Source organism: Gymnogyps californianus, chromosome 16 (genome assembly GCF_018139145.2).
Source record: "Gymnogyps californianus isolate 813 chromosome 16, ASM1813914v2, whole genome shotgun sequence".
NCBI classification, from domain to species: domain Eukaryota; kingdom Metazoa; phylum Chordata; class Aves; order Accipitriformes; family Cathartidae; genus Gymnogyps; species Gymnogyps californianus.
Window position 1 is genome coordinate 8,923,865 of NC_059486.1, and position 15,603 is coordinate 8,939,467.

A 15,603-nucleotide genomic window follows, 5' to 3' on the forward strand; every position below is an offset into this window, starting at 1 on the left:
GTTCATTGTGTTTGGGCAAACACCTGGGAACGTTCATGTTCAAAGGGGTTTTGCATTCTCCCAGTTGTTGTTAGCAGTACTATCCTCCTGAAATGTGGAAGCGTTCATAGATTCTTTTCCATTTTCCACTGCCTTGTGTTCTCACTTGCCCTGATGCAACCACCGTGTTAGCAGCTGTGCTGCTTGCTGTGCTGCACTTCAGAGCCCCCAAGTTGCCCGGACTCAAATCGGTAACACAGGGCTGAGCAATGGGGAAGTCGAGCTAAAATCCCTGTTCTTGTCTCTTCTTTTTGTCTGTGTCTGGGCATTTGCAACACTGAGCAGTCTGGAAAGAGAAAGGAGCAAAAAACCTAATTTCAAATAAATGAATAAAATATATTTTGACCAGCCCATCCCTCATAGGCTTTAAAACATTATGGTTTTTTAAGCTACAGGGTGGTGCAAGTTGCAAAGTGTTTGCAAGAGCGTAGCATGCTCTATCTCAGTTGGGATCGCTATAGCTAATCCCCAAACATTCAACTCTGATTTTCTCTTTTTTTTTGTTATCATCAACTTCATTCTTTGGTCCAATTGGAGTATCAGTTCCATGCTCTTACTTTAATGATCTGCTGCTCATTTGCTTCTCTGCACAAATACTGTGCTCAGGATACTGCCAGCCTTTAGCCTTGGCCATACTAATACATAATGCAGATGATAAAAGCCAGTGTAACAGAAAAGAGGTCCCAGGGAGAATACAAACCATGACAAAATAAGAAGGAAGCAGATGGTTAGGTATTAAACTGCAGTAATAAAATAACATCTGGCAGAATATCACACACACGCACTGATGCCCATCTGAAGAGCGCACTGATTTAAGTAATATGTTTCTCATTTTGGTGCAATTAACACCAAAATTTGCATAGCAAACAGTGGCAGAGCACACAGAAGCTTCTTTTGAAAAATACAATCCAAATATGTCTTTTCTACAAGGAGATTGGCCATAGCAGACACTGATGGCTTTCTATACTGTGGTGTAAAGCAATTAATGAGTCATACCTTCCTGCTGGCCAGAGAACCCATTATTCTGTTTACATGCAGCCTGGCAGATGTACTTGTTTGCAGGGCTGGAAATTAAAAGATAAAAGGGGAATAGCATTTGACCAAGTGGAACGGCACTCCACACCGTGCCATAGAGAGAAGGATGCTGTACAGACTAGGTATATCTCTAAAACCTCATGCAGGCAAATCTGACTGCCTCAGATCCTCTCCCAAATTTCCCTTTGTGTGAGCTAGGGAAAGAGAAACCTTGGGGCTGGGTTTTTCAAAGGAAATTGGAGGGAAGATGAAATCCCCGCCTGATTTAACAAGCCACACGGCAGCACCAAATACCCTGCAGTCAATTAGGACGTGTCTTTCACAAGACTTGACCTGCCCACAAACCAAGCCCAGGGCCAGACAAGCCTGATAAAAGAAAGTTTAATTTGTGTTGCTGAGCACGTGGAGTGCTGACGAAGGGATGCACTGGGAAAGCTGCTGATGGGAGCACTGGAGAGCTGCAAGGTGGCCGGGGTGGAGCTGGCCACCCGCGCAGGGCTGGTTTGAGCCGTGCTCTCCCTGGGACAGGCCCCGCTGCCAGCCCGGGCCATTAGCAGGGGATGGAGCGGCCCCATGGTGGAGCTCGCAGGCCCCTTCACCACCAGCTTTGATAACACCTTGATGACCGAAGGCACATGAATGTTGTGGTGGGGAGGGTGGAGGAGAGCTCTGTGAGGGCTACTGGTGGGACTCCTCTGCTGCGGACACCTACTCAGCGGTGCCACCTTTGGGGAGAACCTACAGCTCACTCACACTTCACTGGACAGGCGTATTTGCAATTTGGAGACGGAGAGCTACTGCATCTCTTGCATGCTGGAAGCTGCGTCTGGAGCGCTTCGGGATTTTGCCTTTCTCCGCAGTAGGATGCGGTGCGTTAACCTCCCTGAGTAGCTGCAGCAGAAACACAGATTACTGTCCTGTGGAAGCAAATACCTGATAAAGTAGGCAATGGTTCATTCATCAAAAGCCCACAAAATAATAGCAGGTGGCAGATATAAGATTGCCGGTGTGATGTGCTGTGTGAAACAAAAGATGCCCTGCGCTCTGCTCCAGCAAAGGAAGCACCAGATTTCCAGCTGCCAAGGGACGGTCTGCACTGGAGCCTGGCGTGTGTTTCGCCATAAAAGTCATTTCCATTTGGAAACCTCCAGTCTAACTTGGAATAAAAGCAACTTTGTTTGGAAATTCCCTGAGAAATAGAGTTTTGAAAAAGAAGCGTGGCAAGAGCATTGCCTCCATATACCTGCTTGTCCCTAGGAGTGCAGGAGGGAGGTGAGTGGCAAACATCTGTCCTCAGCTCTGCCACGGCAAGAAGGGAAGGGCGCAGAACCCCCCTGGCATGGGGAAAGGCTTTGCCAAGTATCCAGAAAGGTTTGACGACCTGAGCTGGGCCTGGCTGCTGTCAAGTCACGTACATTGCATTTTCTCAGTGTAATTGGCCTTTGTGGTGTGGTCGCAACGTGCCGCAGCTGGCAGCTGTTTTGCCTGCCTTTTGCAGAGCGGCTAGGCTGGCCGAGCAGCATGCAGTATTCCAGGGAAGGGAAAGTGTATTTCTTTCTGTTTTGCTGTGTTCAGTGAAAGGCCTGATCTTGCTTCTTTTGAAAATGGTGACAATAGTCCCATTGATTTCCTTAGAAGAAAGGAGTGGGAACATGCCTAAAGTTCTTTCAACAAAATGGAATAAAGGTGTGCTTTCAACACACCTTTATTCCATTTCTTTCTGCTTTTTATATAGGGGTTATCTGCTGGAAGTCTGTGTCGTCCCGTGCACAGAGATCGAGATTTTGACGTGAGCCCCTGAATGCCATCATATTTTAAGTGAGAATGTAGTGATTTACTTCCATCAAGTACAGCGTTTAGGTCGTGTGGTATCTACTTTCCTATGAAAATCTTTACAAGTAGGAATAATAAGGATGCTCTTCTGGTGTATGTTTTTCTTAGAGCAGTAGCAGATCTAGGACACTAACAGACAAAGCTGAGGGGTGTCTGAAAGCTAGAAGGATATTTATGGGTGGAAAGGGTTATTTGTATTAACAGAAATGTGCACTACCGCAGCATCTCTGAAGAATAATAACAGGCAGAATTTTTCAGTTTTAAGGACTGTGAAGCAAACAGCAATCTTTTTGCGGTAGTTAATTGTCTTGAAATCTGATTTCCAAAGGTAGCAGCCTTAATTTGGTTTGTTCTTTGCTGGAGATCCCCTGGGAGTGTGAGCTTCAGTCTCCAATAAATCAGGAGAGCAACGTGCACTGTGGGCTGAGTCTCAGGCACACTGGCAATCTCTCTCTCCTCCTCAGTGGGCTTTGGGTGGAGCCTTTGACTCTACAATGGGTATTATTAGAATAGCCTTAATTCTTATTTCTAAGGAAATACCTCATTTAAGGCAGTATTCTTGCCAAAACCAGGGAACAAATGCCTGCTCTGGAGTTTGCTTGCTCCTGCCCCCGGACCACCTCCTCCCTCTGCCAAACTGCAGTCCTACGGGGATATGGCGACTTTGATCTCCGTGAACCAGCGTTCATGGTTCAGGGTATCGTGGTCCCACGTATTCCCAAACACGCATGGCTGCACGAGCACAGCCACTGAGAACAAGCCGACATCCTTCCCGGAATAACTCCAACCAAATCTGTACAAGCGTATCTTTGACCCAGGGACCCCTGGAGTCAATGAGCTCTTTTGGCTGCAAAATCTCACACTGAGCACATAACCTTTACTTTTGCTGGATTTCTGCTAGGTTTAAACACTCCACTCTAGTGCAAAATGGGGCTCTGATTGTAGCTGAAGAGCAGGCAATGGGGTGAATGTGGAAACATTTGCAGAAAAACTGCCTGTTCCAGCTAGTTTTACGTTGGTTTTGCATTTCCCTGGGTTACTTTCTGAAGACGGTTTAATTTCCTATGTGCTGCTTGTATTTTGCTTATATTTCTTCTCTTCAGCCTCCCTCAGTGATATCCTAGTGCCTGCCTTCTCAACAGTAATAATAATAATAGCTGCAATATATTTAATAGCTACCCACTGCCAGCCTCTCTCAGCCTTCTCCACAGATTCCCCAAGGTACCAGATGCATAATGCATTTCCCAGCTAGAAATCAGACCTCGCTAGGATCTGCTGTCTTGAAAAAACTCCTTCCTGGCAGGCTCCCCGGCTCTGTGGGAATTAGCAGTGTGTGCAGAGGCACCAGGAGAGGTGGTTTCCTTTCTCTTTGCGGGTGTGAAGCACAAGGCTTGGAGCTACATCAGCCGCTGCAGTCAAACAAGGTCACCCTCGCCACTTAAAGCAGTGCCAAAATTACCCGCCCTCTCTGCAAGGGCACCGATGGGACATTTCATCCTGTCCCAGCCATCCAAGCCAGTGAGGAGCGGAGGTGCAGGGATGGAGCTGGGTGATACGAGGGAGATTTTGGTATGAGGAACAGGAAAATGCATAAACCAGCGCAGCAAGAGCCTGAATAAAGAAAATCTGTTAAATCTTTCTATGGTGAACTCAACCCAACTAGCCTAGGCTGACCAGAAGCACCTTGGTGTGGCTACCCTGGCCTTTCAAAGGCCTCGATCTGACCAGCTTCCCGCTCTGTCCTAAAAACATTGCTGGATGTGAGGGCCATAAGGGAGTTACATTTACCTTAAATTCTAATCTCTTCAGGAAGAAGTAACTAATTTCATTATTCATTTATTTGGCTTTATATACAAGCAAAGAACGATTTAAAGCAATTTGCTCATATGAATTTCTGCACCTTCTGGTGTCCTTCAGGACAGGCTTGTTTTACAGAGGAGAAACTCATCAAATGACTCGCTGAAGGTTTAATAAAAAAAAAGGGAAAAGAAAAGGCCATGGTAGAGCTGGGAAATGAACCCAGGAATGTTGACTTTGAACTACATGAAACCAGTTGCACTACAGTAGCATGCTCGGTACTTTTGCTTGGTTTTCAGCCACAGCTTTAAAGTTTGGCCAACAAAGTTAAGAAGTCAGGAGGGGGGTAATTTTTATTCTTCAGCTGAGGAGACTGAGAAATCTAAAAGCCTGGTGCTCACAATAACTTATTATTGCTCTTTATTTGATGGAGTGACTCATATAGCACATAGCTTCAGGAGCAGGTTTGGGGAAAGCTATAGCTGAAAACACAGCCAGCTGTAAAAAGCTAGCCATTTCCTACACAGTATCTACTTCAAAAGAATAAAATAGATGTCTCCTTTTTTCTATCCAAAAAGTCACTGCAGAAGCAGCTTTCTTTTGTTATCTCCCAATAAATATGTCTCTGTAATAGTGGAATTTACTGCTGGGGGTGTGTGTTTCTCACCACTGCTTCCCCTTACAAAGGAGCTAATCTATCTTGTGCTGGGAGAAGGCAAATGATGTCATGTTTCCTGTATTTCAGCCTACTTTCCAGCTGCTGCAGAAAGGCAGGCCTATAGGTAAACATTTCACTCTGCAAGAGCAGAGCGGGAGCTGCCTGCCCCTGGCCGGGCCGGGGTTGTGCTGGGTTAGCGCTCCGGGAGCAGGCCGACTGTCACGACATTTCTACGTGACGCCTCCGTGCGAGCCTGGGTTGGCTTGTTTTCCCGTTGGGCTGCCTGACTTCACCCCTGTGGTGAGCAGCCCAAGCACACGAGGATGAACCGGGCTGGGATGCGGCAGCGCCAGGGAACCAGCATCCTCGTCGCGTGTGCCCTGCCCTGCCGGCAGCGCTGGCTGGGGCAGGGAGCTTGGCAAGTCGGGACGCTCTGCCTTGGCACAGCCCAGGGCGGAAAGTTTGCAGAGCACCGCCTGAGCTAGTTTTACTTCCAGCAAGAGAGTCCTTGACATTCATTAAGGCTAAATTCACTCTCACATTTTAATCAATGAAATGGAAAAACAACAAAACAGGAATGCATAAGCAAGACTGACTTTTTTTTTTTTTATATCAGCAGCCTAACAAGCCCAGGATAACACCTGCCTGCGTGCCGGATTCGCCCAGGCAATTATCACAAATGCAGATTGAATAATTATGCATGCGAAGACCCGTCTGGTACCTGCCACATGCAATGACTCAATCTGTGTGCAGGTGCATGTGTCTGCCTTCTGCGCACGCCGCCGACCGCTCCCCTTACGCAGCGGGGCCGAGGTGTTTTTGACCGCCCAGTGGAAAATTCAGCACTTTCCACCATGTCACTGTCTTGTCTCCCCAAGGACAGGGCTGAGCGCCCAGGGTTTGCAGAGGGGAGGCATCATGCCCTTAACCTTCGAGCCATGTGCTGGGTGCAAGGAGTCTCCCCGGGGTGCTGGGACCCTCTGTGCTGGTGTGGGGTGCTGGAGGGCTGCGGGCGATGGCAGGGTTCCGCTGCTGCACCCTGCTTTCCACCGACCACATTTCAGAAGACACAGTGTTTGAAGGAGGGGTGCAATCTGAAGCCTCACTTTTCCCCATTGCGTTGGCAACAGCCCTTCCTCGGTGAATTTACCCCCCACCAGTGCTGTCCCTTTCCCCAGGAGAGCTGCCTGCAGCCCCAGGGCTCTGCTGCCTGCAGCTTTGCTTCTCTGTAATTCTGTCCCTTGCCTGTGTACCAGCAGAATATGACTTTCCTTATATATTATACCTTGAGTGCAATACAAGAAAATAAAAATGAGTAACAGCTTGTTTCCCAGCCCTGGATGGAGCAAAAATTTTGATGAATGGACAGACTACTTGCATGAAAAAGAGCATGAATAATTTGCAGTGAATAATATTCAAGTGTTACCTTTTTTTTCCACTCATAAATTGCTTGCAAATTTTTTTTCCCCCGAGCTATTAGTCACCAGAGCAAATACAGAGCAGCTTGTTGGAAGCATTTGTTTTCTGCTACTCTGCGCTGTGGTTAGACGCACTGGTCACTCTGATTGATGGGGAAACTTGTACTAGCAAGTTTCTTTGGTTGACACCTCGAGGTTACCGGGGCTTGGCATATGTTTCTTTCACAAGCAATGGCAGATGCTGAAAAAGCTGTTTGTTTGCTACTGTTCATAACTTATAAATTATTGCTTCTACAAGTCTCAACCAACATTGGAGCTTGACAGAGACCCAGGTTAAGAATGAATCATTTTATGAAAAATACATGTAGATCTTTATGCTGCTGGAGCATCATAGTTCACCATTTCCCCTCATTTCTGTTTTGCTGTTAAAAAATAACATGCCTATCTTTGTGGAAAAGTTTCGTGGAGGTGGAGGGTGAGGAAGGGAGCGATGGGGCATGGGTCAGGCTGTCCCTCACCTCTGTCTCTATTTGTCCTGCTTGTATTAATATAGCAGGTTGTCTCTTCTGACCTGCTCCGTCTGAGCTGCACACGTGGAATAGCTGGGAGTTTGATTTCATCCTTCCACTCCCCTGTCTTTCATCACCTTTGGTGAGGGACACACATAATTCAGCTGAGTGCACTGTAGAATTAAAAAAAAAAAAAATCCCCCAAGTGTAACCTCTATCCCTCTCACTTTTTAGCCTTCCCTCCCTCTGGGCCATGCATGGGACAGGCGTGCTTGGGGTGAGCGTGCAGCAGGGATGGGCTGTGGGAAGGGTGGGAGGTGGGAGAGGAGTTTCCCACTCTGTCCCCCTGTTCCTGTGCATCCCTGCCCTGTGTCGGCAGCTCGGCACAGGGGAAGGACAGAGGTCAGCCCCTGACCAGGGGATGGTTATTTGCACGTGAGCTGCTTCTCGTCTTGCATTTTTCACCTTGAAATGCTAACGGTTATGAAGAAAACCCTAGCCCTGTGCAAAGCTGGTGTGTAACCCTGCCCTGCCTTCACCCAGCTTCTCTGGGTAAGCTGAGGCTGGGAGAAGGTAAGTGATGTGCCAGTGGTCACTGTGTCATGACCGGGTTGCCCAGCTCCTCATGCTGGGCATCGTGTGGACACCATGTGACATTCACTGCAGCCTTAGTTATTTTGGGATCTCGCCCCCACCTCTCCGCTTTTCTATTCCTTTTGCATTGACCTATTCTAATCAGCTGAGATACTTTCCCTTTTTCTTCTTTTGCTTGAACTCAAAGTGGTGTGAAAGAATGACCTCTCTTTCATGCACATGATTGCATTTTAAACTTTAATAGCTTCCATACCCTTTCCTAGGAGGTGGTCTGCTCAGCTGAAGGTCTGTACGTTGCACTCACGTTTAGGGAGCAGCCAGAACATGATGGAAAAGTACAGTCTCTGTATCAGGTCTCCTTCTGCATGACGGACACTTCAAATTTAAGCTACACTTCTTTCCAAGCTGAACATATGTGAGGTTGAGGTTCATCTCATAGAGCACTTATTGACATTATGCAGCTGTAAAGAAATCTGTTTTGCCTATGAAAAAATTGGAGTGTAATGTAGCTAATGCTAACTAAGAGATATCTTAACGATGTGCAGCGATTTCTTGATAGATGCCAACAGAATAGGCTTAAGGGGAGATAGTGAAACACACCCACAAAACCCGCTTTTGCTCTGTCACAATCTCTCCTCTGAAGTGCAGAGGAATGTTTGATTTCTGGGTGTGTGTGTCTGCAGGGTTGGCAACGGAAACCAAAGCAATCGAGATTACAACAGTTCTGCTTATCCTAAACTGAATATGGGTTTTTTTTGAATGTTTCGAGTTTAATGACTTATTTCCTCTTAGTGCCTCTTTGACTAACCATGGCCTTTCTCACAGTAAAGGGAGATGGCTTGGATACGCAAGGAATGATCCGGGAAGAGGGGTTTGTTAACATGGATCCCAGAAAGGAGAGGTTAAAGCCCAAATTATTTCCTGGTTGTGAGATATGTGAATTATTAGCTGCTGGGTGGATAGCTCTGTTATGAACTTTGATGTTATGAACTTTGATGTGACAGTAGCTGTTCAAAGGAGTGGAAAAAGGATGTATGAGAAGTCTGCAAAAATCAGAATAAAGGCTTTTAGCTTATAGACGCTGTCTTTTTCTCTCTTGGTGGAGCTGTCTCTTCTCAGAGGCAATTAACTACATCTAGGACAGGGATGAGCTGAGGTTTCTTCTTTGCTCCTCTTGCTGGAATAGCCTAAATTGCCAGGTTTAGAAAGAGAATTGAAGTGCAAGTGTGAGGGAGATGTTGGGCCAGAAGTGTAGACCATTCCTAACATCACAGGGAAAGCAAGTGAACACCCCACTGAAAAATAACTGCTTGTTGCCTGAAGCAATTGCCATATTCTTAAATTGCCTTTATTCATACCAATAACGCTGTGGTGAAAACTCACCCATCATTGAAAAACTCCTTGCTGGCCAGCCCTTCTGGTACTGAACCTGGGTTTTCGAGACCCTGGTGTTTCCCACTGCTCTGGGGATGAGCCACTGTGGGGTGAGGAGGACACCCCTGCAACAAGCAGGGCATTGGTGCTCTGCGGCTGAGGGCGCAGGAGGAGTGGGCATGGCTGCATCGCCGAGCTCCTCACCACCTCTTGGCAGCTTCCTCCATTTTCTGACCGTCCTAGGAGGGGTACAAAGGACTTCACGCTTGGCTGTGGAGCAGAAGATGAGAGCTGAGGCTGGAATCCAACTTGCAGTGGATAAAATGCCGGAGAGGTGGGCTGGTCCCCACAAAACCCTCCAGACCACCTCTAAGCAGCAGCTGGCTTCGCTTACAGCCCCAGCTGAGATGAATGGCATTCCAGCGCTCGCTAGCAGCCCACTGCTTCTTCTCCTTTTACAGCTGTTGCCTGATTACATCAAGTGGTTTAGCCTCTTGCGTTTGCTTTTTGATGTAAATCCAGCCGGGAGGGCGCATTGGGGTGGGAAGCAAGGATATTTGCTCGAACACCACCTTCCAGTGTGAAAGTGTAGTCGAGGGTTAGCAGTGGCAAACGATGTCTCCGTGACCTCTGCTTCCTCTGCCGTGAGAGTTTGCATTGTGGAGCAATGAATACGTAATTCATTCCCACCCACCAGGGAAAATGCCCTGGTAGCACGGCACAGACATCCGCAGCACAGTGTTGCAGGAAGAAAGGAGGTGCTTATACAAGATTTAAAGATACGATGCACAGCCCTATAGGAGGGACGTGTGAGATGGATTTTGAGTGGGAACTGAGCAATATGCCTGTTTGGCTGGATTCTTTGCAACTGTTTTTTTACCACAAGCATTCAACACCATTGATGGTTTTCCATAATTTCAAGACACCTTTACTCTGGCTGCCAAAAATCCAGTGGGCCTGCAGGGCACAGCAGCTCTCCCTCCTCAGCATTTGTCTGAGGAATGATCCCTTCAGTGCTCCCCACACTGGGGCAGTCGCTGTCAGCCCTGCAGATGGGATAGGACAGAGGTTGCAGAAGTACTTCGCAAATCTTCACCTTTGGGATACTCATGTTTTGCCCAGCTCTGATTTTTTTCTTCTATTCTTAAATAAGAACAGACTTCGAGAAGAAAGCATCCATCCCAAATGAACCATCATCAGGGCTTGCACCCAGGTCCCCAGGGTAGTCTCTTGCCAGTCGCTGCCTTTTTCAGCATGGTCTTTTGTAATGGTTGCGATGGACTTTTCTCTCATCTTGGTATTAAGGTCCCTTTGCTGAACGGTGAGGTTGGAGGAAGCCTGGAGAGGTCCTTTAGCTTGTCCCCCTCTTCTGAGACAGCAGTAATTTTATACCCAGATCTTTCTTGATGAGCATTTGTCCAACCCACACTAAAGTGCACCCAGAGAGGAGCATTCCCCTTAACCTGCCCAGGAAAAGCACGTGATACAAAGTAGTCCATGGTGTATCGGTGGTTTCTCCACATATTAACCTTAAAAGGTCTAATCTGAAATTTCTTCCTTTTTCCTCTGCAGATTGGAAAGCAGAAGAGCTGAGTCATCCCCCGAGAAGACATTTCCCACAGCAGATGTTATGCCATGTGATCCTGCTATCTCTTGCAATCGTTGCTGGAGGAGCTACTGTGTCACTCCAAGGCCTGAATGAAGATAACACCGTCCCATTCCTCCAGTCCCATTACTACAGCAAAGATAAACTCCCCGCTCAGTGTTTGCTGCAGAACAAGTGTCAGTAAATCCTCTCTATTTGGAAGCATCCCTGTCTGTACTGAGACCTTACCTTTGAAAGGTGATAATGTGAAAAACATCCTGCTACATTTTGCAATGAAGATCTATTTACATATGTTATCCGGGAGCTGTCCTGTCATTTCTAACACTGTGACTTCTGGGTGACTTTTCTGTGCTTTTCTCTGGCACTGAGTCCCAGCTTTATGCCAATAATCTTGGATGACAGTTTACAAGGTCTAAATTCAGTCCCTATTTCCATTATATTGCCTGTGATTTAAAGCAAGTCACTTAATTGTCTTGTTCCTCATCTGTAACGTAATACTGCATTTTTCCTCCCTGTCGTCTGCCTGCTTTCTGTGGATCAGGTGGTGGTCCAGGCAGGGCTGTCTTGGGTGCAGGTGTCTCAGCAGACTGTTTTAAACCAATAAAGTACTTTGGGTGATTAACTTTTGGATTTGGAACTAAAGATATTTCAGTTTCCCCCAGTTCGCTGTTAACCAGATTGTGAGCTTTGTGAGATTTTCTGCAATATTTAAATCCTAACTTCTTGACTTAGCTGATTGTCTGAAAATCTTGGCTCCTGGGTTTTTTGGGTTTTTGTCTTGTCTTTTAAAGGTACATCACTAGCACCAGTGCAAAAAAGAGCCAGAGGGTGATGTCCCCAGGTGGGTGGAATCTGTTATTTCTTCAAATATGAAGAGGTTTGGGCTAATCTTCTCATGACTTTCCCCAGGCTCAACTCATCAGTCTTATGCATGGGGATGGACCCGTGCAGAACCAGTGCTGGAGCCAGGAGAGAAGCTACTTCTCCTGTCTGCAGACCAGCTGAAATTCATATGTACCCATTCAACACACAGTGGAGGCAAAAAAGTCATCAGTGAACCAACCAACAAAAGCAAAGTCCTGCCAAAAGCACCAAACGCTGAAGTCTAGGCGGAAGCGCTGGGGGATGTGCTCAGGGCAGATGTGCAGCAGTCAGCACCGAGGGGCTCGGAGCTCAGAGTTTCTTGGAGCTGACACTGTCAGTATAAAAACTGAGTCCCAGCAGTTTCCTTTGGACAGCCTACTGCTGTGGAGTATATATCTTAATAAATGTTTCTCTGTTGTTACCTAACCTGTTTACCTGCTGGCACAGTGCATATATTGGGTATCTGGGAAAAGTAATATATACATATTTAACAGAAGCATTTTAGAGCCCAGAAAAGTTAAACCTTTCCGTTCAGATTTCCCTCTGGGTGCTCCAAAACAGCCGCAAGAGTTAAAGTAAGTTATGTATGTGTACTGTCCTATATTAAAGGAGCTACATTCATATCTTTCATTCTCAGCCTCCGCCTCCTCCTATTCAATTTACAGTCTAGACTGTTTAAAAATATCTTGTTACTGCTTTTTTTCTATGGGGAAAGGGCACTTGTGAGACAATGCACTCAACTGGAGATTACACAGATTTGTTGCTTGTTGGTGCATGATAACAGGAGAGGTTCCAGCAAGCTCCAATATATAATAAACTGTGAAGGCATAAATTGCATATGATTAAACCTTTGATGGTGGGCTGTTAGGAATTCCCAGTGCAACATGCCACGCCGCCTTTTACATCAGGCCTAACAATGACACTGCCAGACTTGTTGGCTCCAAGGGGTTAATTATACATTATGGATGCGAACAATGCAAGGATGCTTGTTAATACTCAAATCATTGCATGGTAACCCTGGGTGACTCCCTTACCACGGCTGCCAATTTGCAACGCTCACCTGGGGCAAGATAGGAAAAGGCTTGTCATTCCTCACCCCTTCCACTCTCTTCCCCTCCTCCTTGCTGGTTTTTTCCAGTTTGCAACATCACTTTGCTTGTCATGGTGGCTGACAGGTGAAAAGCCTACCTGATTATTGAAATTGTAAGGTCAAAAGAATTGAATCCATCTGCCACGGATGGCAATTTACAGCCAATGCTGGTCCAAGGCAAATACAGATGAGGGGCAGGTGAGGCAGGCAGAGGACTACTTATGGGAGTGATAAAGCAGGGGGTAGTAAAGAGGGTCAGTGAGAAGGGCCTGGTTTAGTGGTGGGGATGAGGAGCCAGAAGCCTTAGCTCTCAGCCAAAGCATTGACTGGGAAAGCTGCGTGATGTCCTCTGATGTGCGGAGAAGGGGCTGGCTGTTGTCCCTCTCCTTTTGCTGCCCTGACTCTAGGAGCTTGAGTGCCTTTTATCTGCCAGAAACCAGCACTGATATCAGAGAGGTGAGCTGAGATAAGGTGTCTGTCTAAATGTTAGAAACTAAGTGGAGATGTCATGCTATGAGGAAAACTTGTAGAACTTCTGCGTTCTCTATTTTTTTTAAAAGACTATAATGAGCTAAATTAACTTCCATAAACCTGGGATGAAGTTATGCTTTCAGCAGTTGCAGGCTTTGTATTTTTGTTCTAAAAATAGCTGCAATAAAACAAAACTCTAGAAACTCTACTCTCCTTTCCTGCTCTGGGTGAAACCTGTCTCACTGTGTAATCGTAAACCTGAACTGATGCTCTCTGTTTATGCTGATAAATTTTCCTACCTAGACACATCTTGAACTTAACCAGAGTATCTGAGTTAGCAAATATCTCTGAACACTGGCTCTAGCAGACTTATTGCTGTGTAGATCTGGGACACTTTCAAGATGAAGCTGTAGTTGAGCATTTGAACCATGAGGCATGTAGAAAACATTGATAACAAATGTTGCACCCAAGGGTTTTCTTCTTTCCCTTATAATGGTGTGAGATTTGTCTGGAAATCTCCTGTCCTGGTGCTGGAGAGCCCCTCTGCTGTCAGTGTGTGGGGAGGCTGCTGCTTGGGCTGACGTGTGCAGTCTCTGAACACAAGTGATTTTGGCTTACATAGTTTACAAAATCAGTCTGTACTGGTGTTTGTGTTGCTCCAGCAAGAGTGAATCAAGTGCTAGTGTGTGCAGATCCCAGTGACTAGTTGAGGAGCAAGTATTAATCTTATGGAAGTTGAGCTAATTGAGCATTGCTAGTGTGTCTGTGTCCATGTCCCCACGCAGCAACTAACCTCTGCCAAAATCCTGGCAAAGCCTGTCTTTCAGTCTTTTTCCAGACTGAAGGAATGTTTGATGGCTTAAGGAAGGGAAAAAAAAAAAAGATGGGGGGGAAGCCTATAGTAAATAAGACTTTGACCTTATCTGAAGTATTCCTGTGCACTGAATCTAGCCAAGGACTATTGAATAAAACAAACTTGAAGTTTCTAGGCCAAGTAGGTTTTGAGATATGGCTCTACAATAAATTGTTAGAGGAATATTTCAAAGGCTGAATTGCACCTCATTTTTCAAAGTCCTATATCTCACAAGCACCTTGTCTGATCTGCCACAAATTTTGTCAATAAATTATTCCCTGGCTACTGATTGCGTATGCAAAGTTTTGAGCAAAAAAAGCTGCACAAATCTTCACTCTTATCTTAAGCACCTCCCTCCCAGGATACATCCCCTCCTCCCCTAAATATGGGCAAAGCTTTTGGGAGGCTACTTTAAAAAAAAAAAAAAATCTGTAAAACTCAAACTGGTGAGTACTGAATGGAAAGTCACGGAACTTCTGGTCTTGGTCACTTTTCTAAAACCTGTGGTTTGCAGGAATGTAATTGTGGAAAGCTATGGCCAGTTTTGAATGGGGCTGTGGGGTTGCTCTGAGTTGCTCCATCCAGCAGTTGTTTGAAGACGTCATTTGGGGCTGTAATGCCTCCTGCCCGATAGCTGTCCATCCCTCCTCCGCCCCAGGCCTCCCGTGGGCTGAGGGACGCTCTCTCCGAGCCAGGAGGTGAGGAGGGGGCCGCCCTGGCAGGGCGGCACAGCCTCTGTCCTGCGGGAAGAGGGGCCGGGGCAGCACTTTGCATGGCTGCTCCGTGCCTGGGAGCTGTGCATGGCCACCCCTGCAGGTAGGAGACCCTGCGGGCGGTGGGGCTGCCTGCGGCCACTATCGTGCCTCCCATCACTCCTGGCCCTGCTTTCCCAAACATTAATGTTTTAGAGGTTTGTACCACCCATGTTAGACCAGGAAAGGGAGAGAAGGAAGTGATCCTAATTTTTGGAGCATGCTATTTTCAAGTTCTTTATTATAGGAAACTCAGATAAAACAGAAAGTTACAAACTAAGTATTTGTAGGCTCTTTTATTGTGTGGATGAACTCCAGGTGAAAGTACAGCAAAGGAAAAGGCAAGGGGATCTGAGGCAGGAGCAACAAATAAGGTTAGGACAGCAACGGAGCCAGGAATCAATACTGCTTAGTGTCATACTCCATAATTTTTATTCAGAATAATTAATCTCAAGGCATTATGGCTTTCTGGCAAATGCATTCTTAGAAGAAGGGCTTGATAAATCTGTGCTTCTATTTCAGAGACATGGATAAGCACTTTTTTTCGTTTCCCCCCATTTGTACACTTGCAAAGATAAGTCTCTTCTTTTCCAGTATCTGCATTTGGATCAGTGAGGGAGTTATTAACTGCGCTGGCAGCACTATCCTGCAACAATGGGACAATGACCCTGTCCTCCTAGTAATTTGTTCTATGGCATTATAAGGATTCA

The 15,603-nt window shown here is 46.4% G+C and overlaps 1 long non-coding RNA gene across 2 annotated transcripts in view; it reads left to right on the top strand.

Annotated features, from left to right (window-relative positions):
* The first annotated feature begins 13,109 nt into the window (after window positions 1-13,109).
* Window positions 13,110-15,603, top strand: part of LOC127022942 (uncharacterized) — a 39,353-nt gene continuing 36,859 nt past the window's right edge. For both annotated transcript variants that reach the window (XR_007767387.1, XR_007767386.1), the window contains exon 1: window positions 13,110-13,273. This is a non-coding gene — a long non-coding RNA (uncharacterized LOC127022942). The remainder of the gene's footprint in view (window positions 13,274-15,603) is intronic.